The following is a 25,131-nucleotide window of genomic DNA, read 5'->3' as shown; positions in this document are numbered from 1 at the left end:
TCACTTTGACAATTAATTTATTAATTAAATAATGATAGTTCTTGTAAAAAATGACTTTGGTTTTTACCTTAAAGCTATTTCTTTGAGTTGCTGTTTATTAAAATTATGTTTTTCACTAACATTTTTGTTATTTAACTTGCGTAAACTCATTTCTCTAAATTATAAAACCGCCAATGTGATAGGACTTAAAAAGCAAAGAAAAATCACTGAGTTCCTACTGAGTTAGAATGATGAAGTTTTAATACATAATTTCTGGTTTCAAGTAAAGGAAAAACTTTTTTCCTTTGCAGTTTTGGCGTAAAATCAAAAATAAAAAATTTTCCTCTTGTAAACCCAATCCGGGGACATTTTGTATATCTCAGAAATTATAAACATTCGGAAAAGGAAAGTTGCGTTATTTTGACTTCTTTAAACCTTTACTACTCTCACAACTATTAAAATTATCCTGTAATACATAGATATTTTGTTTTAAATTCAAAATTAACTTCTGCAAAGTGATCCAGAATGGCTGTGTATTTTGAGAACAGAATTAAAAGGATTTTTATTTTCAGCGGTTTGCAACACTGCAACTGGAAATATGGTTTGACAGATATTTAATGTGAAAAATTGTAGGTTATGTCTTTATTGTAGTGAATATTACCAACCAGCATTCGGATCATAAATCGGTGTTGTAAAGGAAGCCATCCCAATGCATGTTCTGCTTAAACTTTATTTAAAAAAAACTGATTAGGGTATTCCAAAGTTTTGAATACTACTATAAATGACTGTCATGCACAGTTGTCAATGTCAAGTTACCGGCAGTTAGAGTACAAATTAAATTCAGTTTTGCCAACAGACTCAGTCATTTTGAATCATTTTGTACTTTCAAAAATAAAATACATATAAATTGCATAAAGAGAGTACAAACCTGCATACGACATATAATATTCTTTGAATTGTTTTATTCTTTGAGTTTTGTTGACGTTAAGTCATCGAATGCTTCCAGGAACATTTGTAGGAAAGAACACCTTTTCAAAAATCTTTGTTTTATTTTTATTGGTATATAGTCCGTTTTATTAATATATGTGTGTGGACCAATTAATAATTCGAAAAACATACTTATGGTTATCTCTTTAAAACATTTGTAAACAGTCTAAAACTGTTAAAACTGTTTTGAGGCTAATATTTATACCCTCTCTCATAACAATCGTAATTCAAGCTTTATAAAATCCTAATGCCAGAGAAAAACTTTAATTTTTGACTTTAGTCCCAAATTATCAGAAATAGTCAAATGTTAAAACAGAGGGAGGTCATGTCGTGTTCTTGATACACATTTCCTCCACCAGCAAATAATAAAAAAATGGACTTTAATAGTAGTAATATGTGTTCATTAAAAAAAAACTCAAGAGTGCTTTGACATAGATTTTGCAAGTCTTTGATTAATTTATTTATCTACTTGTCAAGATGACAGAAAACTAAAACTCATTAGTGGACGATACTTGCAAAAAATTGAATTAACAAAAGAACTTACACGCTTATTTATTAATCCAATAAGCGTTAATAAGTGAGATATTGACAAAGAAAGTGTTATTTAATAGACGAACAAAATTTACATGTTGTGACTGGAGTCTAATTAAGAATTACAAATGAAGTCATCACTTAGTGGGTAACTACAACATGCATAAAAACCTTACATCATAAGTTTTCAGTACCACAAAAAGTTGTGATATTGTAATGCCCTGCAGTAAGACAACCGCAAACAAGTCATAAAACTCTTAATTGGAAGATGTGGTTTGAAGAATTATTGATATTCCGTCAAGATTATGCATACTGGCATAGTACTCTTATGTATGGTATCTATAAACTAGATTTGCAAAAATGGGGAAACTCATTAAAAAAATATTTTTTCATAGAGTTCCATCTTTGCTCATTAGAAATCTCCTCTGGGCATTAACTCATCACATTGATTTACCACCGTAGTCGTCGACTTCTTGCACAAGACACTTTGATTCAGTGCGAGGCATCCGGATGTAACGCTAAGGTATAGAAAACGGCGAAGAACCCGAGCGTGACGAGATGAATTTACGAATTGCTGCACTGTTGTACCCTTCTACCACTTACCAGCAATTAGCGTGGATGCGAAGTCGTGTTATTCGACCATGAACGCAATATTTTTTGCCTCATCTTAGGCCATCTTCCAATTACCTTTGCATTAACGTTGCGATTCTCCGAAGAGGATTTATTTAATTGACTTTATCCGGAAATAACGCAACAGAATTCAAGAACGCCCTTTCGGTGCCACCAAACCCCCAAATAACCGCTTCTAATGGAATATTACAACAGCGAGTTTGCATTAACTCTTTAATATAGTTTATTGCCCTTTTGGGGCACTCCTCTGTGTTGTACCGGCGTGCTCTACATTCACCCAAGCAATCTTGGGATTTCCCCAACAGACAATGAGATTTGAGAAGATTTGACGCCAAAAATTCCGATCTGTGCGTGTTTAGTGAAGCGTAGTTTTTGGAAAGAGGGCCCGGATTTGGTACTTTTGGAACGATGACTGGCGATAACAAGTGCGTGAGTAAAACTGTAATAAAGTCGGAGATAAGTATTTATTACGTCATACTCGTACTTTATCAAAGTGTTAATTGCGTTTTTTTTTGTTTATATGCGTAATCTTGGAACAGTTTCTGGACTACAGGGTCAAAATTTGTTTATTAAAGTGCCCAAATAAATAATTAAGACACTCGTTTGGCTGTAAAAAATTGCTAGTGGTAATACAGGATGATTAACAATGATTGTTTAAGTTGGCAATAAAATTAAGAACACTTTTTAACTCCGTTGTTTCCAACACTGCAATCGTTTAATTCTTTGAGAGATATTATTTTGACAAAACAAAATTATATGTTATGTTTCTTTTTGAGGTTCTAAAATTTGTAACTAGAAGTTGTATTGTTGCAAAATAGAATACAGTATTAGCAACCGAAATAATGGTTCTTGATCACCCGGTGTTACTCCCATGCTTAATATTTTTGTAAAAAAGACGAAAACTTGTTCATGAGCAAGTATGTTATGCTAAAAAACAAAAAGTTTGTATTAATTATTATTAGCGTTTTTTATTTATAAGAAATAAAATACTACTGAAATATTTAATTAGTGAATCATTTGTAAGATTTTGTGATTTAATGTTGTTTTTGCAACTGAATTGCCAATTTTATAGGGTCGTAAAGTATACCAAGAAATTGCAAAAAGACTTTAACTTGCGTTAAATTAAATTTTTTTATGTTAGATTTAAACGAATTTATAAAATACATTGACATCAAAGATTAATGTTTCCGATGTCAAAGAAAACATTAACATTTAAAAATGAGAAGTGTTTATTTTATTTTGAACAATTTTGAAATTGGGTGAGAAGGTCTACTCATGTACGAAACGTCTTTAATAGTATATTATATCACAAGGTAGACAAGAGACTTTTTATAGCCGAAATGTTTATTTCACGAGATCTTCTCTACCGTGTTTTATATAATATTTTTTTCACAACTAGCATATTTATTACTCAGAAATACAACGGTGAGAAATATATCCTTACTTAATGGACATGTTGCCTCAGCCGTAACATGTTGTAATTCACAACTATTATTTTTGTTAATTTACTATTACCTACAGTAATTAATTACTTATCTGAGTTATTAACTTAAATTGGGAGTATTATTTTATTCTTATCGTAATATGATGGCATGTTTCTCATTCTGCAATTATTTTTAAAATATTTATCTTTCAATTGAAATAAAATATGTGTATAAAAAAACAATATAAAATTAAAAAAAACAAAAAGGTAAAAACTAATATAATAAAACTAATTACTATTGTAATTAAAAAATGCTTCCAGGGTAAGTAACTCTCAAAAATACCTAAACAGATTTTTTTGTTTTTGGTGAATTTCCTACCAGAAAAAAATAATCGAATCAAAAACCTACTTTCAATCTAAAATGCATTCCCAAAAAGATGTAAAAAATAATTCATAGTAACAATAGAAAATTTGTTCCACTATTTAAAATAATAATACCCTATACCCCCCAGTTAGGACACCACTGATTAAAAATTTCGACATTTAATCTTTAAATTCGTTTTGGTGTGTAAAGGTTATCATAGGTACTAAATTTTGTAATTTTATGTAAAATGGTTTCTGAAATACTGGAAAAACAAAAAAAAAACGGAACATCCTGTATATTCTAAAGCATAACTGCTACATCTTAACCTGGAATAGGCCATCTTGTTTTAAAGGTTAAATAAAAAAAATCTTGTTTTTAGGTTAAATAAAATATACTGGTATTTAAAAAAGGAACAAAACAAAACTCGTCTCTTATTTGTTTGCAATAAAATACGAATCTAAAAATAAAACAAAAAATTAAATCTATGCATATTAGAATAATTATTTGCTGACCTCCAAATTTTCGTATGCAAATTTTTGGAATGGAGACTAAACTTTATATAACCTAGATTTAAGCGCCTGAATTGAAAAAAAATGCTGTTTGATAATTTTAAAACTATTCAAAATTCTGCATTTTTGTCCACTTATAATTGGCAAACAATAGACGAAAAATATGATAATAAAAACGACATTAACTTTCTTCTATTGAAACGCTTTAATGAGATACATTTTTAAACTTGCAATGATCACAAGGTGAGACGAAAATTGTGTATGCTAATAAGTGCAAAAAACACAAAAGTTTCCACCATAAATACGTGTAGAAAGAATTAATATTCAAAACAAAATTGATTCGCCGCTAATTATACATAATAATACACTTTTAGGTTTAGGTACAGTTAGAAAGTCATTAATCAGCGTTCTGACACGTCTGATTTTTTTCGGAAAACTATAATCGAATTTTTGGTAATTATGCGGAATAATTAGAGCTTTCTTTATTAAAAAATAAATTAATTAGCCGATCACTACATCCGTCACGTCCTGTATATCGATACGATACTCTGCGCTATTCAATAAATTGAAACGTAATAAAAAGTAAATGATTCCGTTCAATATAGAGTCATAATTAGTGTGCGGAAACTACTTGAAGGCTGGCTTCTTAAAGCGACTAACTGTAATCCTTTTTTGCCGTTTTTAACTTTCTCCAAAGTGCACCAGATGGGCCAGGTTAATGAAAAATTTATAGTCGTGGTAATTGTGGATCTTTTCGCATACAATACGTTTATTTTTACCGAGATTCAAAAAATAGCTGAAATTACCCGTCAAAAGCTGTCAGATTTAACAAGCTTGCAATTATTAGATGGTGACCGTTTATTTCTTGGAAGCATGTTTGGACTATGAAATTATTATTGGGATTGGACGCAAGTGGATAATGCGCCAGTGTTTTTTACTAAAAAAAATTAATTTTGTTAATTATTGAATTTTTTTGTTTGATTTTAGTGAATTTTAAATGTTTCAGTTTTCAGTGTATTGAGTGACATTTTGGTCATCATTTTTTGAATACAAATGGGTAATATTTTAGACTTAGTATAATTGGAAGGCGAGAATTGCCAGAATAAGGAGAAAAGACGTCAATTTTTTCCGAAGTTAAACGATCCTGTTAACTGCAAATGACTTTTTGTTTGTTGGAAACGCAGGTGTTAACATTGTAAAAATTTTGAGAAAAACTTAATTATTACCTTACGTGTGTGTTTATAGGAATTAATTTAATGCTTGAATTATTTGTTAAGCCTCAGATTCCAGTTTTTGTTTCCAATAATGTATCGATGCATAAGCTCAGCTACTAACAAGAGAAAATAGTTTATTCTACAACAAGAGATAAAACTTTTGCTTTATACCAGGTAACAACTTGCCCACGAGCTTCAGCAAGCGAAGAAAAACATGTCTGTAGTAATAAATGGGATTTTTTCAACAACACTGTACGATCATTAGATGAAAAAGTTTGAAAAGTGTACCATGAGGGTGCTTAAAATCTCAAAAAATTCTTAAGTTAGTTTTATGAAAAATAAAAAATAAATAATTATTTATAGAGCATAATTTTACCAGCACTTTAACAGTTGATTTTCTTTAAACTGTTTCAAACAGTTTTCAGTAAAAATTCGATTAAAATTGAGTTAATTAAAGAAAACATATAAATCACTTGAGTATTACTCAGAGAGTAATACTGGTATACAGGGTGTCTCAAGTTGTAGGGCCGGCGCAAAAATAAATATTTATAATTGATTAAAAAGAATTTTGATAGTGTAAACAATAAAGGATTAAATACACTTTAATTTTTAATATTAAAATATTAATTACTCAAAATCTATCACCTCTTACATTATTCCATTTTCACAGTTACTATTAGGAAAATTCAAAGAATTTTATCATGTTAAAAAGATTCCAATTAATTAATTTTTTTCCAAATTTGGTTTTTAGGGTCTCAGTGATATACGCTAAACATTTTGAACAATATTAAAGCATCAAATTGAAGTCTCTATAATCTATGTACCGTTTGCACTAGCAATTTTTTTTTATCAATTAGAAATATTTATTTTGCGCCGGCCCTAAATCTTGGGACACTCTGTACAGTGTGTTCCAAAATTCGCAGAACGGTTTAATGATACATTCGGAGAGCATACAAAAAAATTAAAAAAACATTGTTTAATACCTATTTTTATAATAATGGAGCTGTAAAATTCAGTTATTGCATTATGAAAGTAGGCAGACAAACTATATTTTGATTTGCAACCATCCTTAACAATTCCTATGGTTTTTAAGGTCAACATTTTTGTGCTTCATGCTTAAAAAAAGATAAATTTTGGAATCTTGTTCTGTTCTGATTAAAAAAATCAAACAAGAGGAATTAAATATGGATTTTGGTTACATTAATTATTGGATTTTATAACGTTACTTTGTATGTTATACAGTATAATTTCCGAACGATGTAAAAGTGCCAGACTTGTGCAACTACCTTTGTACATGTAGCTGCAGACTTGTTCTTTTTTGTACAAATTAAATGTAAACTTGAGTTAATGTTCATGTCTGGTAAACTAGGGAATCCTAATTTTATTTATGACCCCAAAGGCATGTTACCATAAGATATGTCTGTGCTGATTTTTTTTCTTTAAGTAAAGTTCAGTTTTGTTGTTTTACTTAAAACATCCATTTTTGAATATTTTTTTAGTTAAAACTTAAGTACCTATTTAATTGGCGTGAATCTTCGTGGAGAACTGATATTTGTAATTACAAATTATAATTACTTTATTAATAATTATCTATTCCCTTAGACTGAGAATTATCCAATTTAGTAAGCCATGCGAAGATTCAAATCTACTCACATTCGTGATTTAATATTGCAGTGAAACGAAGATTAGGTAAATAAATTAATTTGAGATATCAGGTTGATTGGATTGTTACAGATGTTTACCTAGGGATATAATTACTCTTCGATAATTAGAACTATCATATTTGTTATGAACAGAATGATTTTAGCACGAGTTTCCATTAAAAATTTATTAATCAACACTATTGTTACTATTGATCTTTTCTATGAAAATTATACTTTATATTGTTTATCCATTTACTGTTACATAAAATTTAATACATAACTGGATTTTACTAGATAAGTTGCTGCATATTATATTCATACCCAAATAAACAGATTGTTTTTTTTTTTCGTTCAAAATTATAAAAATGTATTAATTTTACATTTTTTTTATTTGTATAACAAGACGCTAAAGTAGAATTTATTGTCAATTTTACGGACGATTTCAATTAATGACATACGAGTCTTAAAAGTACTAATTTACGGACGTTTTAAGAAACAATAGTATAATAATAGATTATAAATTATTTGTAGAACTGCTTTTTATCAGAAAAAATTGCCTTATAAAACTGGTTTTTCAACATTTTAAATGTTAATGTGGGTACTTGAAGTGAAATAATTAAAATTATTGGATAAAAATAAAAAGAATATCAAATTAGTTTTCGCAGAATGAGAGTAAACTCAAAAAATATTTGAGTTGAAAACTGGCAAACTTTCAATGAGAGCAAGGCAGCGTTTTTCCACCCTCCACCTCTTCTCATCGCCCCCCTCGCTCCCTTTCCGCCCCAAATATGTAATTTCCTCTTACCATAAAAAGCTCTCGTAATAACTACCGTAGATAAATTCGGAGCGATCTTGCGACTCGGCCAGAGGCCTTCTTTTTGAAAATTTAATCAAGTCTTGAGAACCTCCGCACTCCTGTCCTATAACGAACGCACAGGCGTGTCCGAGTTTCCCTTCGACCAATCGAAGTCGACATCCGACACCCTCGGAGCTCGAGGGAGGAGTCTGCACCCCTTATCCACATAGGGTTTGTTATCGATATGGTGTTCACAGCCATGACCCATCAAAAAACTTGTATTTATTTCGATAATTCAAGGGTGGAAAATCGAAATCGATCACGCGATTGGATTAGACGGGGAGTTTGTTGTTGCAAATCCAAGTTCTTGTTTGCATAATATTCGCATTAGGTTGTAATAATTTTGAATTTTTACATGTTAATGTCGTTGGGATATTAATATTCCAATAGTGAGCTGGGGAGACCTGTCGATGGTTGACCTTAAACGGAATTTTATGATATGTTAATAACAATCGTTTAGATAAGATTTTTTGCTATTTAAACGACTTGAGGAAGTAACGCAACAGTAATTATAGACGGGCATTTTGTTCACTTATAGGTCGCAACAACGAAAAAATTTTTTGTGAAAGTAGAATGCAAGGATTAGTTCAAGTGTCATGTCTTGCATAGGAAAATGGGAACTGGAAAAATGTTTAGCAAAAAGTTGTGCAATTTTACCTCCAATTGTATACACAGCACAAACACCAGATTGTCTAAAAATTACAAAATAGTTTAAAATCATAAATAACTGTTAAACTATTACAGTCAAATAATAATATTGTTAATTTGATTTTATACCTAGATAACGCGTGTTTATTTATTTATTAAATTTGCCGTCATAGTTGGCGGTGATATGAGTGTGTTGTGAACGGACCAAAATTTTTAATGCGCCCGGCGAGGTGTCAAATGTCAGAATAATAACTTTCAAAACAATGGTTTGTTCACAATCGAACTCTTATGGATAGCTTTGACACCAAATTAAAAAAAAACGCCCGTAATAAAAAATAGTAAAATAGTAGCCGCGATGAATTTGTTACTTTGTCATTTTGACGTAGGATAAAGTTAGCCCTAACTTTGCTAAATTTAAATCTGGATTAAATAATGTAGAATAATATATTATTATTATTAATAAAGGAAAAAAAAAGTTAAATGTTTCTAGTACCGTGCAATCAAAAAAATAAAAATAGAGTAGGCGGTGATTAAAGTCCTTCAGATGGCAATCCTGATTTTTGAGTGAAATAATGTTCATTTTAGAGCAGAAAAGTTATTACAAAAATGCTGTACAACTTTGCTAAATTTCAATCTGGATTAAATAATGTAGAATAATATATTATTATTATTAATAAAGGAAAAAAAAGTTAAATGTTTCTAGTACCGTGCAATCAAAAAAAAAATAGAGTAGGCGGTGATTAAAGTCCTTCAGATGGCAATCCTGATTTTTGAGTGAAATAATGTTCATTTTAGAGCAGAAAAAGTTATTACAAAAATGCTGTGTACAAGACGAAAACGGTAAATGGTCATTTTCACTTTCAGTTTGTGTGGAAAATTTCTAGCCCAGATTCCCAGCCAACGTGTTGCCAACTGTAGAGAATAATTACGCTAGGCGACATTTTTTCAATTTTTTTTCTAGCAATTAGAAAAATACCTGTATCATATTTTGTTCAGAAAATTTAAGAATGATCACCAAAATTCTCCTTCACGTAAGGTTTTTTTGTTATTTTTGTTTTCATATTTAAAAGTGGTCGAAGTACCTAATCAAGTAATCACTCATATTCACGATATACAAAGTAATCCACAATGACTGAATATGTTGGCAATCCTGACTCTAATTTTTAAAGCTTACCATTGGAGAGCGCTTTTGATTAATAACAATTCAACAATCCTGCAGGGTTGTACGTCAAGTATTTATCAAGCAAATTATTAACAAAAATACTTTCAAATCTATTACCAATAGACTCAGTCTTTCTGGATCAAACTAAAAAATGCATTAAACAATTTTTAATATTAAACTACACAAAATGGAACACAAGATAATAGATTGTGAACACAAATTTAACAAAGAGATATTTTCAAGAATTTCTTTTTTTTATGAGGAGTAAAGGCTTCCTTTTGCAGATCCCGGCAAAAGTCCTCCATCTTTGTCGAATCCCATACATACCTTGATACCCTTTTGCCATGGCACTGATATCTTGATGAAAATGCTCTTGTTTATCATTTTACAGTCCGTAAGTTTTATAGAAAGAAGTCGAATCGAAAAAATACACTTTTAGAGACATTCGGCACGTAAGTGTTTTAAAATTTTCCAATAGTTTTTAGATAAATATAGAATAATTTTCATTTCTATTATTGGTAATAAATCTGTGGACTACACTCTTAAAAGAATTTCAAGCAGTTACAGATTTAATTTTTGCACAAAAACTTCATTATGGATCACTTTCCAGATTTGAGGTCTTTCTCACATTTTTGCTTCATTTACGATGTACTTAAAGAAACTTAAAGGTAATTTTGTTTTAGATGCATAAAAGATTCATTTTCTTATTTGCTTAAACGGAAAATAAATTGATTTGCAATGACAAATTAGCAGTAAAAAATGAAATTTATATTTATTTCCCATAATAATGGCCTCGGTTAACGTTTGTCGCTTTTTTTTTCGAAGTAATGAGAATTTTGTTTTCTGTCAATCTAACGAAAAACTGCTTTAAAAAAATTACGGGTCCGTAGGACGAGTAATTTTTTCTGGCAATTTTTTGAGGAAACAAAACTCGAATTAAAAATGTCAAGTTTTCTTCGTAAAAAAAAGCTTGAATGTAATTCGGTAAGACAAATTAATGAATACGTAAATCACTAAATTAACAAATAAGGTGTAAATTAGTTTATTTAATTTAATGGAAACTATACTTCTAGATTCAGACGCTTTCAAAAGTTAGATTCCGTTTTGTTGCTGTAATAATAATACTTAGGGCAAACTTTTGTCGCCGTCATAGTGACAAAAACACCACGGCTTGTGAGATTTTTAGTGTATGAAAAAAATTGTCAACAAAATATTAATCGAAAATGTGATTTTTTATTATACCTGCATCATTATCCTAAATTAAAACACGCTGCTGCGTGCGTAAGTTGGCCTTTATAGCACGCTGAATTTTAAAGTTGTCTAGGTAAAAAGAAATAGTGAAATGTCTGGACCATTTACAATGTGAAAAAATGTGCTTCACAACGGAAACTAGTAACCGTCTCTACGAAAACAATTCACAAACAACCTTTGATAATTTTATTGTGTGAATTCACATTTTTTCAATGCTCATAAAAGATCGCAGTTGGGCAGGTATAATAAAAAGTAGCGTATAACGTATAATAGCGTATTACGACGTTAAAAGCACTCAGCTGACGCGTCGTGCTCTTAAACCCGTCTGCGTGTTTTAAAGGCTTGCTTATAAACTAGTATTACAATATACTATTTTATTTTTACCATTATAAGTCAAATGGCGTGTTGTAAGACTGGCATCTACCAAATATTATGCTTGTTAGAAAAATCATGTTGCCTGGTGTTATGTATAATACCTACACTAGTACACTGTGTGCAATAGGTGAAAGGACTCTTGTAAAGGATACAAAATTCTCGATTTAAATTTTGATTTTTTGGGATGCAGCCTTGCTTAACATTGGAGATTTTGAAAAAGTCTTATTTTACCGTAAAGTAAAATATACAGGGCTGTTCCGTTAAAAAAATAAAGTTGATGTCATTTAAGGTGAAACAGAAAACTGCATTAAAATAAAAATGTTCAACTTCGTCCTAAAAAATATTCTCATAACTTTAAAAATAATGGAGTTATGGCATGGGACGTTCTTCACAATACAGCCTCTATAATAAAAGGATTACATCGTTGATACTATGTGCAAGTTTATATGGTTTAAGGGGGGTACAGGGAATAACGAAATAACGTCTTCTTACACAAGAGTTAAAAAACATACAGGGTGCGCCAGAACTCGCGCCCCAGAGAAAATTGCCATGTAAGGTAAGATACCAGGAACATGGAAAAAATGTTTAAAAAATTTTATCTATAAAAATTTCGAAGTTATAAGGGTTTAAAGTTTGCACTTTGACTCTATTTATTTCTGTTGGAAAAATAATTTTCCAAGTTTTTTTTCTATAGGCTATTAAAAGAGGAAACAAGGAAGCTGTATCCTAAATTGTAACTCTCTTCAATGTTATTTGTGGCTTTTATTGGCAAAATTTTTGTCCCTTTACTAAATAATTGTAAAAAAACATATACAAGATCATCAAATGTCAAAAAATAAATGTCAAAATTTTTTGACAGAGAATTTTTTAAACATTTTTTTCATGTTCCTGGTATCTTACCTTAATTGAAAATTTTCTCTGGGGCGCGAGTTCTGGCGCAGCCTCTATATTGGTTAAAATTGTTGAAACATGTTTCGGGCACTGTCTAGTCCCATCTTCATTCTAGATTGTTAATAACAAAATATAAATTTAAAAAGATTATAATAACAATTTATTTAAAGAAGTAAAAGTGAAGCTTCCTCGATCACGACGTTAAAACAAATAAAAATAAAAATAATAGCAAAAGCACCACTTTGGATAAATTTTCGCCAAAATGCTGAGGAACTTCAAGTGACTGAAGGAAAAATGGTTATGAGTAATTGCTTGCAATTGCTTTCGTGAAAAGAATTTGTTTATTAATATGAAAACAAGAAATTGCTAAAGGCAAAAGCTTTTACTTTTAAAATAAATACTAATGTTAATTAGTAGATGTAAGCATTTACTTATTTTTATAATTTTTTATTTTTATCATCCATTATCTGCTTTATAAAATTAAAGAATGAAAAAGTATTTTAGTTTGGGACTTTTGACAACAAACGTTCTTCGTTATTTCAAGGTGTTCTTTAATGGAGTTTCAACTGTTCTAAAATCTGGCTAGATGAGTAAACTTATTAGTCTCATTACATATTTATTATTTACTTTGAGTTGAGACGCAGTTATGTGAAAATTAATAAAAAAATCGTTTCACAGAATGGAAGTAATAAAAATCTATTTTGCATAGTCTTTATCCTAACTGACCAAATCACGCGTCTGATTGTTTGTGAAAAAAGTCAAGGCCATTGCAATTTTCTCAAATGACACATGGCGTTGGTATTTTTCCCAAAAACAATTCGAAAATTGCAATCATCAAGCAACCCACCCCCTTTTTGGCTCATCCGAGTCACCTTGTACGTGCAGCGATTAAGTCATTACTTGTTGATTGTCTGCGTTTTTTGTGCGTTTTGTTTAGGCCCACTCGTCTGCCGTAAAATGAAGTAGATAGAGTGTGTGGTTCAGTGTTTGGTCAGTGGCGCATAACAACCTATTCATTATGCACGCATTTCGGCTGGGACTGACCGTCTCAAGGATAAATCTAGTCTACTAGGCCTGACATTGGCAACGAAACAACTGCTAGCACAACCCGTACGAGGGCCTCTCATTTTTTCAAACTGAATAGAATGCGTTTGGTTGGGTTACATAACACTTGGTACAGTTATAGACCATTCGTGGGGAAAAAAGAGGAAAGTGGGACGAAAAGCCACCGGTTGTCCCCTATTGGGGTGAAATGGTCAAAGGAAGGGTGTCATTGGACCATGCCGGATGTTGCCGAGGCGCAGATACGCAATACGGAAAATCCCAAGAGTAATTGGAAATTTTGGAAGCTGTGTTCCGGTTAGGTTTGACGTGGGCCATCGCAATTTGCAATAATTATTTTCCATACAAACTGAAAAAAACCTGGAACTTTTATACTTAGTGCCAAATAATTATTGCAGAATCGATTTTTTCTATTGAAACTAATAAACAACTGAAAAATATCAGCTTTTGTTCATAAAAACTTTATTTTTTCATTAACAAATTAAATCTTACTATAAAATATCAGTATAACTATCCTTAAAAAAGTCTACATACATTTCTTGTATAGCTATTATAGAAAAGGCAGAGTGATAACTAAGGCTCGGATTATATGCAAAATGCATATTTGTTTTTAAGAGGTATATCAACCAAATTAGAAGTTTTCTATGCATATCTAATGTTTTTTGATTAAATAGGCCAATTAAAAATGCATACTTTGCATATTTTGGCAACTTCGTCCATATTTTACGAAATATTGCATATTTTGCATATTTTATTCAAATCACAAATTTCTGATTAAAAATTAGATTAGAATTAGATCCGATTACAAAATATGTTAAAGATAAAACAACCGGTAATTCGTAAGCCGGACTCAAAAGATTAGTATCCTGCTGAGTGTTTCGTTTTTGAATTCGTGTTATACAGGATGAATATGAAGTTTAGAACCAAATGTTTTTTTTTTAATTATTTGCTTCTGGAAAATAATAATTAATATAAAATAAAGTAATATAAAAAATCTGATCGTATTTTCAAAACGAAATTTTGTTTTGCTTTGAGTTATGCGATTTTTTTGTCAAAATTGAAATTTATGTATTTTTTTTTTTAATTAATAAAAAGTAGATAGTCTCTAACACAGTTGTTTTTGGGAGAGTATACAAAACATTTTTTTAGTGAGTTGCCATTTAAAAAAAATAAAATTTTTGTAGAACTCAAAAACAAAAACAAAAAGTTTGAAAAATTGTATTCTTGATAAAACATTTAGGTAATTCATCAATTAGTTTTTAAAAAATAAATAGTTTAAGCAAAAAATGTTTAGTTCCATACTTTTTATTCACCTGATATAAAACGAATAAATCCTTCTATGTGGATAAGTAGTTGCCTGCAAATGAATTTTAGCAAAATTGTTTAAAGTGATGTAATAGTAATTTTATTTTGAGGGTAACATGTGATCTGAAAAGTACAGATTTCTTAGAAAGGTTTAATTACTAGGTTATTAAAATGGCTTGTCTGAGGCAAAACCAATTTATTTATTCTCTTTTGTTAATCGTGTGCGGTTCAAGATGATGAAAATACAAACTTTAGTGTACTCGAGGATAAAAATTTATTCCAACTTTGATTTTTTATTGTTAAAAATTTTGCATAATATCGATGCATATTTGGCATATATTCAAGCATATTTCGTAATATTTTGTGCATATTTTTGTGAAAATACGTGCATATAGTATATGCGCATATTTTACGGATTTTTCGTGCATATAATCCGAGCCTTAGTGATAAGTATGGCTCGATTCACTCGGTGTTCGAATTGCTCGAGGTTTTGGTCGGATTACTGAGGTCGCACTGTAACACATTAATAGATATTGTTTTTCCAAGAGTAACTTGATATAGCTAGCTTATTTAAAACGGGTTGAAAGAATAATTTTACATTTTCTCGTATTTTTAGGCGAGTTAAATATTTATTATTACGTTAGTATTTTCAACAACTTTACTAACTCGTATAATTAAAATCCATTTACATAACTGAGTATTGGCAAGGTAATTATTTTATAAACAAAGTCAAAAATAAAAAATAGGTAATTTCTCACCAAAATGTCAATTTCTATTTCTTCTACTAACTTATAAAAAATTACTTACAACAGTAAGTTTTCCTAAATTAGCGAAAAAATATTAATTGGCATTTGAATGAAACGCTGTGTTCTATTTTTAATTTGTAATTTTATTTATGACCGATTTGCATGAGCTGTCGCATCTAAATGCGACTATCACTAATGATTTTTCGTGTAAATAGTGATTTTTCGAATAAATAGTAAATGTTTTTTTTTTGTTGGCAGATTACACCATTTTTCCATAAATTGTTTCCTTAGGTTTAAATTTAATAAAAATCATTACTAAATAAGACAAATCAAAATTGAAATATGTACTTGAAATTGCATTTTATGTAAATCACCAAATCAGATTAATTAATTTATATTCTTTATCCAACACTAACGTTTATACTGTTTCTATGGTGCATTTAAACTTGCATGTTATTTTGACGATAAAATACGCTTCATCTATAAAGTACGTCGTGAATAGCAATGTATCTTATGAGTCTATAAAATACGCTGATGCATATTTTTTGTCTATTTTGACATTATTTTGACATACTTGGTCTGAATTTAGTATAATTTCTGATTCAATATTAGTGTTGTAAATAATCTTGAAGACAACACGACTTCTATTGTTTAAAACTCTAATTGTCTTAATAGCTATAACAACACGAACTAGCATTAATGGCAATGTTTATTGTAAATGACATTTAGCTGTTCCAAACCATAACTTTGAATTCCATCTTTAAAGAAAAACATTATAATTCACAAGCTGTTAATTTTTATAATATAGTCTTATAGTTCAAAGCATTGTAAATAAATTTGGAATCAAACTAAATTCAAATTTTTGGTATTCTTATTTTTGTTAAAAAATATATAATTTTATTAAATAAAACAACTATTGTCTTTAACTTATACAGGATTAGTCGTATATGTATAACAAAAACTCTCAATGATTTTCAGACGCAACCCAAAATACATTCTCAGTTACCACTGTGCATTAATTGATGTACTATTTGAAATTTTTCAAAGTTATAATTTAATTGGCGCCCTACGGTGTACTTTTGGCGGTACAGATTCAGTCACAACATTTTTGTGGCATTCTCAATATATCAAGATTATGTCAGTCTTTTTGTCGTTTGAGTACATTTTGAATTCAGAAGAAAAAAATTGATTTGATGACACTGTCATATAATGAATAACATGTCAACAACTATCCTGATTTAAATTTAATAATCTAAATTTTTCAAACACAACAAACGCCAAGTTATCTGTGAGAATGTATTTTGGGTTGCGTCTGAAAATCGGTTAGGATTTTTATTATAAATAGCTCACCCTGTAAAATACACGATAATGCAAAAGGGTTGGAGTATCCCTTATATGCTGATAGAAAATGTTATTTGAAGCGTAGATTTGCTTTTATAATTATTCTATATCAAAATTTTAAGTGTTTTAAAGTAGCATAAATAGGCAACGCTGCAATACATTTTGAACTATCTTGTGATTTTATTTTAATTATTTAAAGCCTTTGTTACTTTAGATGTGCTAATGTCGACTTTACCCCTTCAGAAAATCTGAAATTTGATAAGGGTTTTTTACGTTTTACTAATTATTTTTAATGTTTAATTAATTTTTTAATATTTTGCATGTTTTAATATCTCTTATCCCTTACTAGTTAAACACAAAATTACCCACCTGAATTAATACAAATTGAATATTAAAGTTGTATTTTTGAGTAGCTAAATCTCCTTAACGAAAAGTTGGTATACTATTTTAGTTAATAAAAACGACTTGAGAAATGATCTGGTCGTTTTGAATCACGCTGTATTTTTCTGCAACTCTAATAATAGATCTGGAAAATAGCTGTTTTTTAAAGATTATTATTAATCACAAACTTTATTTCGATAAGTAATAATAAATTTATTTTCGATAAGTAATAATTTTTTGAATAATTGGTTTTTTTGAACTGAAAAAATATTGTTTTTTGTATACGCTCTCGAAAACAGCTGTTTTAGGGACTCCTTTGAGTCCCTAAAATGAGTATTTTCCGGACTCAATAAAATCGTACGTAAAACGGTTATTTTAGATACTCAGTCCCCAAAAACAGTTTTTGCGGACTAAAAAATAAAATTGGTTACTTTGGTAAAAAAAAAATTTTAATTAGTAAGAGGTGTGAATTCGTGTTTTGGGAGCTTTAACAAAAAAATCTTGTATGCACCACGTACGCAAAAGGTTTTAGGTGACTCCTCTCACTAAAGACTCGGCTCCTACGTCGCCTCGTGATTAATTACGATTCGTCCCCTAAAACCCTATTTTACGTACTTGATACATAAATAGCTATTATGTAGTTATGACAAAAATATTAACTGAAAAACTCTTGGCTGAAATATCCTGTTTAAAATATTCTCAATATTTAAGGTCTAAAGATGGAAAAAAAACTATTGTTAAAATATATTTCATAATTAGTTCAGTTTTGATTATACTCTTGTATCGTAAAAATTCATTTTGCCAAAAATCATTCCCTATTAGGCTATTAATAATTATTGAGTATCAAATACCTATACTTTTCTATAGTTTTTTCTCGTGTCATAATGGAATTTAATATCTTGTAAAGTATTCTGTTACAAAAGTTTAAACATTAGAAAATACTCAACATGTGTCAAAAGACGTTTGAATATTTTTTCGATTATTCATTCATCTTTCACATGACTTGTCAAGTTCAAAATGATTTATCCCACAAGAATATGGTAAAGTATTTTATTCTTTCATTTGTCTGATAGAATGTTTGACAGCATGCTGAGTCGATGAAGTATAATATGTTGAGTCGTGAGAGACTTGTAATATTGTTTAAAAATTTGCGTTTTACAAGGAAGAACTGCAATTGCACGTCCGCATGTTTTGGGGTTTAGTGAACACAATCTGCCTATTTGAACTAAAAAGGAGAAAACAAATGGCCAATAATTACCATTTTTTAAATTGCTGTTATGGTGTTTTATGCTCAAACTCCTAAATCCAAACATAATAAATGCAAATTTAAAATTTATTGAAAAAAATTTAACAACTTTAACGATCAACTTTGCTCAAACAGATTTCTTCGTATCTGCACGTGCTTAATAAGATATAAATGATATCAAAGCGAATAAAATTCATACTTCTATAAAAGCTTTATCATAGTAATTATATATCAAAGAAAACTTTTCTTTAATGGTAATGTAAAATAAAAAGTCGGAACAAACAACGTAGATATCCAAGAAAATAGTTCTTTCATGACCGCGATCTTGCTGGTGTGTAATTCAGGCGCCAAATTTCTAACATTCCACAAATCTGCAAGAAATCTCAACTCGCAGTTCTACATTTTGAAGCTATTAACTATCACCAATAATGTATAAAAAGTGTCAGATTAATATTAGTCTACTTATGGGAAAAAATCCAAGTATTAGCTAAGGTGGAGAAAATCAATTTCTCAAGCTAGCAGTAAAAAAATTTAATTGCAATGGAGGCAATTACAAAAGTGTAAAACTGGCAATTATAAATCAAAATTTTGTCTAGACTATAATAATTTATTCAAGGACAAGTTAAAAAGAATGTAGTAATAGAATTCAGCTAAAAGCATAATGGTTCAGAACTTCTGCATTGAACCTCAACAAAAATGCGAATTGTTTGAAAGCAAATATCTCACAACCCGGAAATAATTTTAAACGAGGAAGAGATAAATGTCCGGAAATTAATTGGATTATAGAAAAGCGATAATATACGAACGTACAAGTGCAAACTAAACATTAAAAAAATCGCAATGGGAAATTCAATACTTTATTTAATTAAAATTTTTACAGCAAGAATTGCGCACAATAAAATCTCGGACGCCACTGCTCCATATTTTCTCTTGAATCAGACTTTTACAGTTGATATAAAAATAGTGGCTTGTAAAATCCTCTTTTAATAATAATAAAATTTTCTCATTCTTTACGTGGCGTGTGTAAAGTCACCGAAATGAGTCAAATGTAAGCTTTTTGCACAATTTGTTCAAACGTTTTCGGGGAAATCTGTCTATCTCGAAAATTCCCCTCTTTCGTTTGGACACCTGCATTTTGATAACTACAGGTGTTGGAGAGGCACAACCCTTTTAAAACTGCCATTTCCGGAACAATTTTTTCGAAAATTAACATAGGTATCTGGTATTTCGGACTGGTAATCCCAAATAACTAATTAGTGATGGAGACTAGACAGCGACATGTGTGTTATTTTTTTTATTATCAAGATCAAAAGCTTGCAAAAGCGATTCAAATATACAGTTTTATTAATTACTCTTCTTTTTTTTATTTTAGATGCTTCCTGTCGATTTATAAATGTGTCTAATGAATGAATTATAGGTTCGTCAAATTAATTAGTTTCCGTTACTACCTGACAAAATTTTTATTTTCTTAATTTTCGAAAAACGGATATCATTAATTTTAGAGAGCGCCCCGGAATGAGTGAATTTGCAGGGAGAATGCAAAGAGAAGGTGAATTTCGGTATTTAAATGACGGTTTAATTAATATACAGGATGTTCCACAACTTAAAACATTAATTATCAAACGTACCGAAAGAAGTCTAAATGAAAATATTTATGTTTTTAATGCACTCACATAACCTTTTTAAAATTATTTTGATTTTTTCATCTCTTTTGTATACCCAATGGGAAATTTTAACAATAATTGACGTTTGTCACTATTAGGTACTACTAACGTTGATAAAATAAATTATACTATGTACGAGTATTATACTTACTACTGTCACCTTACGAGTATTTTGATGAAAAATGTGTTTTTAATTCAATTCAATTAATTTAATCAAATAAATGATTTATTCTTTTCCAAAACAAAAATCAAAGACTATTAAAAAAAATGCTACACATATTAACAAAAATTAAAGACTAAACAAAAATTTTATGAATTAAAGTTTCTATTACTTATTTAAAAAATTACTTAGTATGCGTTGTACAAATACTTATTTTAGCCCTTTTGTATTTATTTAATGTATTAAAAATGTTATGTTTCTAGCACTCTTAAATCTTATAAGTAACCACTTTTTGAATAAGACATGCCTTCAAAAATATAAAATTTTTAGTTTTAAAAAAGCTTAGCGTTAAAGGCTATACATGTTACCTATAGTATATACCTACATAAAAATATAGAGAAAAAATTAGATTGGAAAAATATTAGGTTTTATTGTAACTCGTTTCTGAAGTAACTCAAATTATGTTTTAAAGATTTTGATTTTTTTTACTGAAGACGTGAAGAAAAACGCTGAATTTCATTTACTTTGATTGTTTGATACACAGAACATTTGTAAATATACAGTGTGTCCCCGCAAAGCTGAAACGACTCTTGTAAAAGATAAAACATTCTGTATTTAAATTTTCGTTTCTTTTAGGGCTGAGCTTTGCCCGGTTAAAGACTAATTTCTAACACAATTTTAGTTTTGAAAAATCAAGTATGAATAGCAAATTTTCAAAAAAGCTCTTTTTCTGTATTGTGCCTTTTATGTGGCAAATTTGACAAAACGGTATTAAGAAAAGTGTTTAGAATCGACATTTAGGGACCTATACCAAACTTAAAAATCATCAGCCTACTATGATTTTCCATTATTTTTCCAAGATAGTTGCTTACGTTAAAAAATTATTTAGTAGTAATTATCTAAGTGTGATTTTTTTTTATTCATAATAAAATAACTGTTAAAAATAAAATAAGTGAATATTTTTTTGCATTTGATAACCAAAGGTAAAAGTTTTAAAAGTACATACATCGATTTGTAGAAGGACTTTTATCAACATGTCCTATATCCATCTCTTACAGTTTTTGAAATAATCACGAAAACCTTGTTTCTGTTTTTATTTTTTTGTTAATCACGTAGGCTTTGGAAAATAATCAATACGTATTAAAGATTTAATCTACACAACACCCATCCGGCATTACGAAGAATTGAGGCAAAGGATTGAGGCGGCATTTAATAATCTTCAACCAAATGAAATAATGGGAACCACTCAATTAGTTCACCATCGAGTTTTGGACTGTTTGAAAATATTGAACACATCAAACATCTGTATTAATTATAAGCATAGCTTTATTGTATTTTTCCAAAGCCTTCGTGATTAACTATAAAAATAAAAAACAAAAAGGTGATTATTTCAAAAACTGTAAGAGATGAATATAGACATGTTGATAAAGGTCCTTCTACAAAATGATGTACAACTTTTGATTGCCCTTGAGAAAATAGTCATTTCATTTCAAAAATCTTAATTATAGCTGTTTGTTAATTATCATTTTCAAAAAATCATACTAGCCTTGCGATTTGAAATTCTAGAAAACTCTTCGAACTTCGAATGCAAAAAAAATCGTAAAAAGTTCAAGAGCTGTGATGTTTTGAATGAACCTCTGCAAATGAAAATGTTGACTAAAGAATTGACGTATGTCAAAAACCATGACAGATAAGAACTAACAACTAGGTACATTTTACTCAGTTTGAAAAATAAATGGTTACCCTTTAAAATTTCAAATTTCGCGCCAATTTCTCGTAGTTCCGGAAGATTAGCCATTTTGAAAATAATTTAGTTGAAGTCAAACTGGTCGATTTGAGTTGTGTACAAAATTTCAAATTCCTATCTGCATTAGAAGTTAAAAAGTTTCTAATGGTAGGCTCTAAAAAAATCACCCTGTATTGATAAACTCCTGAGCGCCGAGAAGGATATAGAAGAAGGTATTCAATAATGAACGAGTTTAAATATGATTGTATATTTTAAAATCACCTTGTATACTAAAGAATATAAAATTTGAATAGACACTATTTTTACAAATGTGAAGGAAAAATGGGCAAAACAGTATGAAATAAATGTATAATTGGGTTCATTTATTCCTCGCATCTCCGAAACACATTAGGATAAAAATTTGGAAAACCTTTTTTTTTGTAATTATTAATGATATTTGTGTGCAGACTAGCGAGTATTCTAAAGAGCGAAAAATATAGTGCGTTACCAATACAGGATGCGCCAGAACTCGCGCCCTAGAGAAAGAGTAAGATGCCAGGAACATGGAAAAAATGTTAAAAAAATACTATCTAAAAAATTTCGAAGTTATGAGAGTTTAAATTTTACACTCTGATTTATTATTTATTTTTGTTGGAAAAATAATCTACCAAGATTTTTTGCTACAGGTTATTAGAAGAGGAAACAAGGAAGCTGTATCCTAAAGTATAAATCAGTTTAATGTTATTTGTGGCTTTTATTGGCAAAATTTTTGTACCTTTACTAAATAATTGTAAAAAACATATACAAGATCATCAGTACCTACCACTAAATAGACATAAAAAAATGTTAAATATTAAAAAAAATGTCAAATTTTTTTGACAGATTGAATTTTTTCAATATTTTTTCCATGTTCCTGGTATTTTATCTTACTTGAAATTTTTCTCTGGGGCGCGAGTTCTGATACACCCTGTATAAAGTTTGATCTGGTGGACAGTAATTATGTTTCTTTTTTCCTTCACATTTGTTTTTCCCAGATTTGAAGTCTGAAATTAACTAAACAAAAAAGGTAATTAGTCTATAAAACTTACTTTTTTTCAGGAAAACTGATGTCATTGATGTCATAATTTATTAAGTATCTAGAGGGGGTGAATGATTTTTCCTAATGTAAATTACATAAATATGTAAAGAAACAAATTCAGAACTTTTTAGAGGATAAATTTTGTTGATCATGTGTTATTTCGTGTAATGATGATATTTGTTGAAATAGATCTTTTTTTTAATCTCAATTATTATAAATTACAAATAGAGAAAGAACACATGAAAAACAGCGTTTCCACCACCTATTCTTAAATGAGTCTTCTCCTTCCCCTTTTCGCAAAGAGCAATTTCAGTATCCTTCAGCCCCCCGACGCACCGCCGAAATCCTCATTTCGACCGATGCGTCCGCCGCGCTGCCCCCACCGCCGCTTCTTTGTCACAAAGTCAAAACAACGAAGACGCTAGACAGAGGGAATGCAGCGCGGGGGCGGCTGGGGGCAGACGTCTGGCCCCGTGCACCGGCAACGAAATTAGTGGGTGAAGGTAGCCTAGATCAATACCTAGTCTAGGCTAGTCCAGCACCCCTCACTCCAGACACTGCGTCACGCGCTGTCTCGCACCCCCAGGCCTCCGTCGCCCACCCTCCCACACTGACTGCACTGCTGCCTCCCGACTGCAGCACTGAATTATGCAGACGAATTGATAATTATCGACTTAAGGCAGCTTCGAAATTCGCACGATAGCAAAACAACTCGACAAAAAGAAACATTAAAAAAAAAAGAAAATTAACAGTGGCTGCAGTGGCACAGTTTTTAATGGTTTGACTTAGTTTCAAGTGCGGCAAGTCGATCGTTGAAAAGTTAGTTATTTTCTAGTAAAAAATATTGAACTGGAATATTGTTTCCTTCATTATAATTTTTTATTATTATTACAGGGGAGAGAGACTTACGAGTACAGCACAATGAAAATAGTAAATAAATAAATAGTATATTTGATTAAATTTAAACAAATAAAAAGAAAGTGGGGGCCATATATTCGTCGACCGGAATTCTTCAGCTTATTTGTGTATTTTCTTCCGTTTGTACCTACTTATAATTCTGGGGAGATTTAGAGATCGGGATTTTTGGGATAAGAAAGGATTTTTTTGAAATTACGGGGATTTTTTGGGATATAGTAACTTTTGATGAGTTTTATCATAAATTCATAAAAGAGAATGTTGGAAGGATTATAAAGTGGGTTATTTGGGTTCTAAGTTTGGTGAGTTCCTATAAGACATGTCGTTTCTGGAATTGCAATTCTTCGAGTCGGTCGTTTCATTTCTCTCAGAAATTATTTAAAATACATAATTTATTTATTCATTAAAAATGAAAAAAAAAATACTGGTAAGAGTATGTTGTTACAAGAGTCACCTATTATTATTAATAAAAAAAGTTTCTTTGTCTTTGCTCCCTTTGAAGCAGAGCTTTATCCATATTATGTTAAGTTAATTCCGGAATACCTCTTATAAAAGCTTTAGCTTTTAGTAACATAAATATATAAATACTTTTGGCCGTTGGCAGAATATAAAATTTTAAATATATTGTCACTAAAATTATATTAAAGTTAGATACGCTTGAATCTCAAATGAAAATTTGTTCCATTTCTATAAATTGATTCAGTTTTATTTAATTTAAGAAAATTTTACCCTACAGTTATAAAAAATATTAATAATAATAACAAATTGAAGAAGATGTACCTAAAAAAAAGATTTTAAAATATTCCAGGAGGTAACAGTATAGACCAAAACAAACAAAAAAGTCTTAATAAGTAACAGTTTCGGAGGTATCGGTACATTTTGGCGATATGAAACAAGGGTACCTTTTTTATAAAAAAATGATTGAGCTTTTTTGGCATCAAAAATACGTGTTAATAGGCTGAAAAAAGAGTTACACCATATCAAAGAGTGTCTTCTTATTCCTTGACATGCAAAGTTTCATAATAATCGGATAACCGATAATCA

At 29.9% G+C, this 25,131-nt stretch overlaps 1 protein-coding gene across 2 annotated transcripts in view; it reads left to right on the top strand.

The window, feature by feature from the left end:
* The first annotated feature begins 1,453 nt into the window (after nucleotides 1-1,453).
* LOC123010104 (zinc finger protein 354A-like) overlaps nucleotides 1,454-25,131 on the top strand; it is an 88,921-nt gene continuing 65,243 nt past the window's right edge. Inside the window, exons 1-3 of one of the 2 annotated variants that reach the window (XM_044406796.1) lie at nucleotides 1,454-1,641; nucleotides 1,689-1,827; nucleotides 1,893-2,552. The gene's annotated coding sequence lies outside the window, so the exon portion shown is untranslated. Of the gene's footprint in view, nucleotides 1,642-1,688; nucleotides 1,833-1,892; nucleotides 2,553-25,131 lie in introns of both variants that reach the window. The other variant, XM_044406795.1, reaches the window with a different exon arrangement.

This window comes from Tribolium madens, unplaced genomic scaffold, assembly GCF_015345945.1.
Source record: "Tribolium madens isolate multiple individuals breed KSU strain unplaced genomic scaffold, Tmad_KSU_1.1 Scaffold_7;HRSCAF=85;Tcas5.2_LG10, whole genome shotgun sequence".
Lineage (NCBI taxonomy): Eukaryota > Metazoa > Arthropoda > Insecta > Coleoptera > Tenebrionidae > Tribolium > Tribolium madens.
The sequence above is the reverse complement of the archived record's forward strand: the minus strand, read 5'-3'. Positions and strand labels throughout refer to the sequence as shown.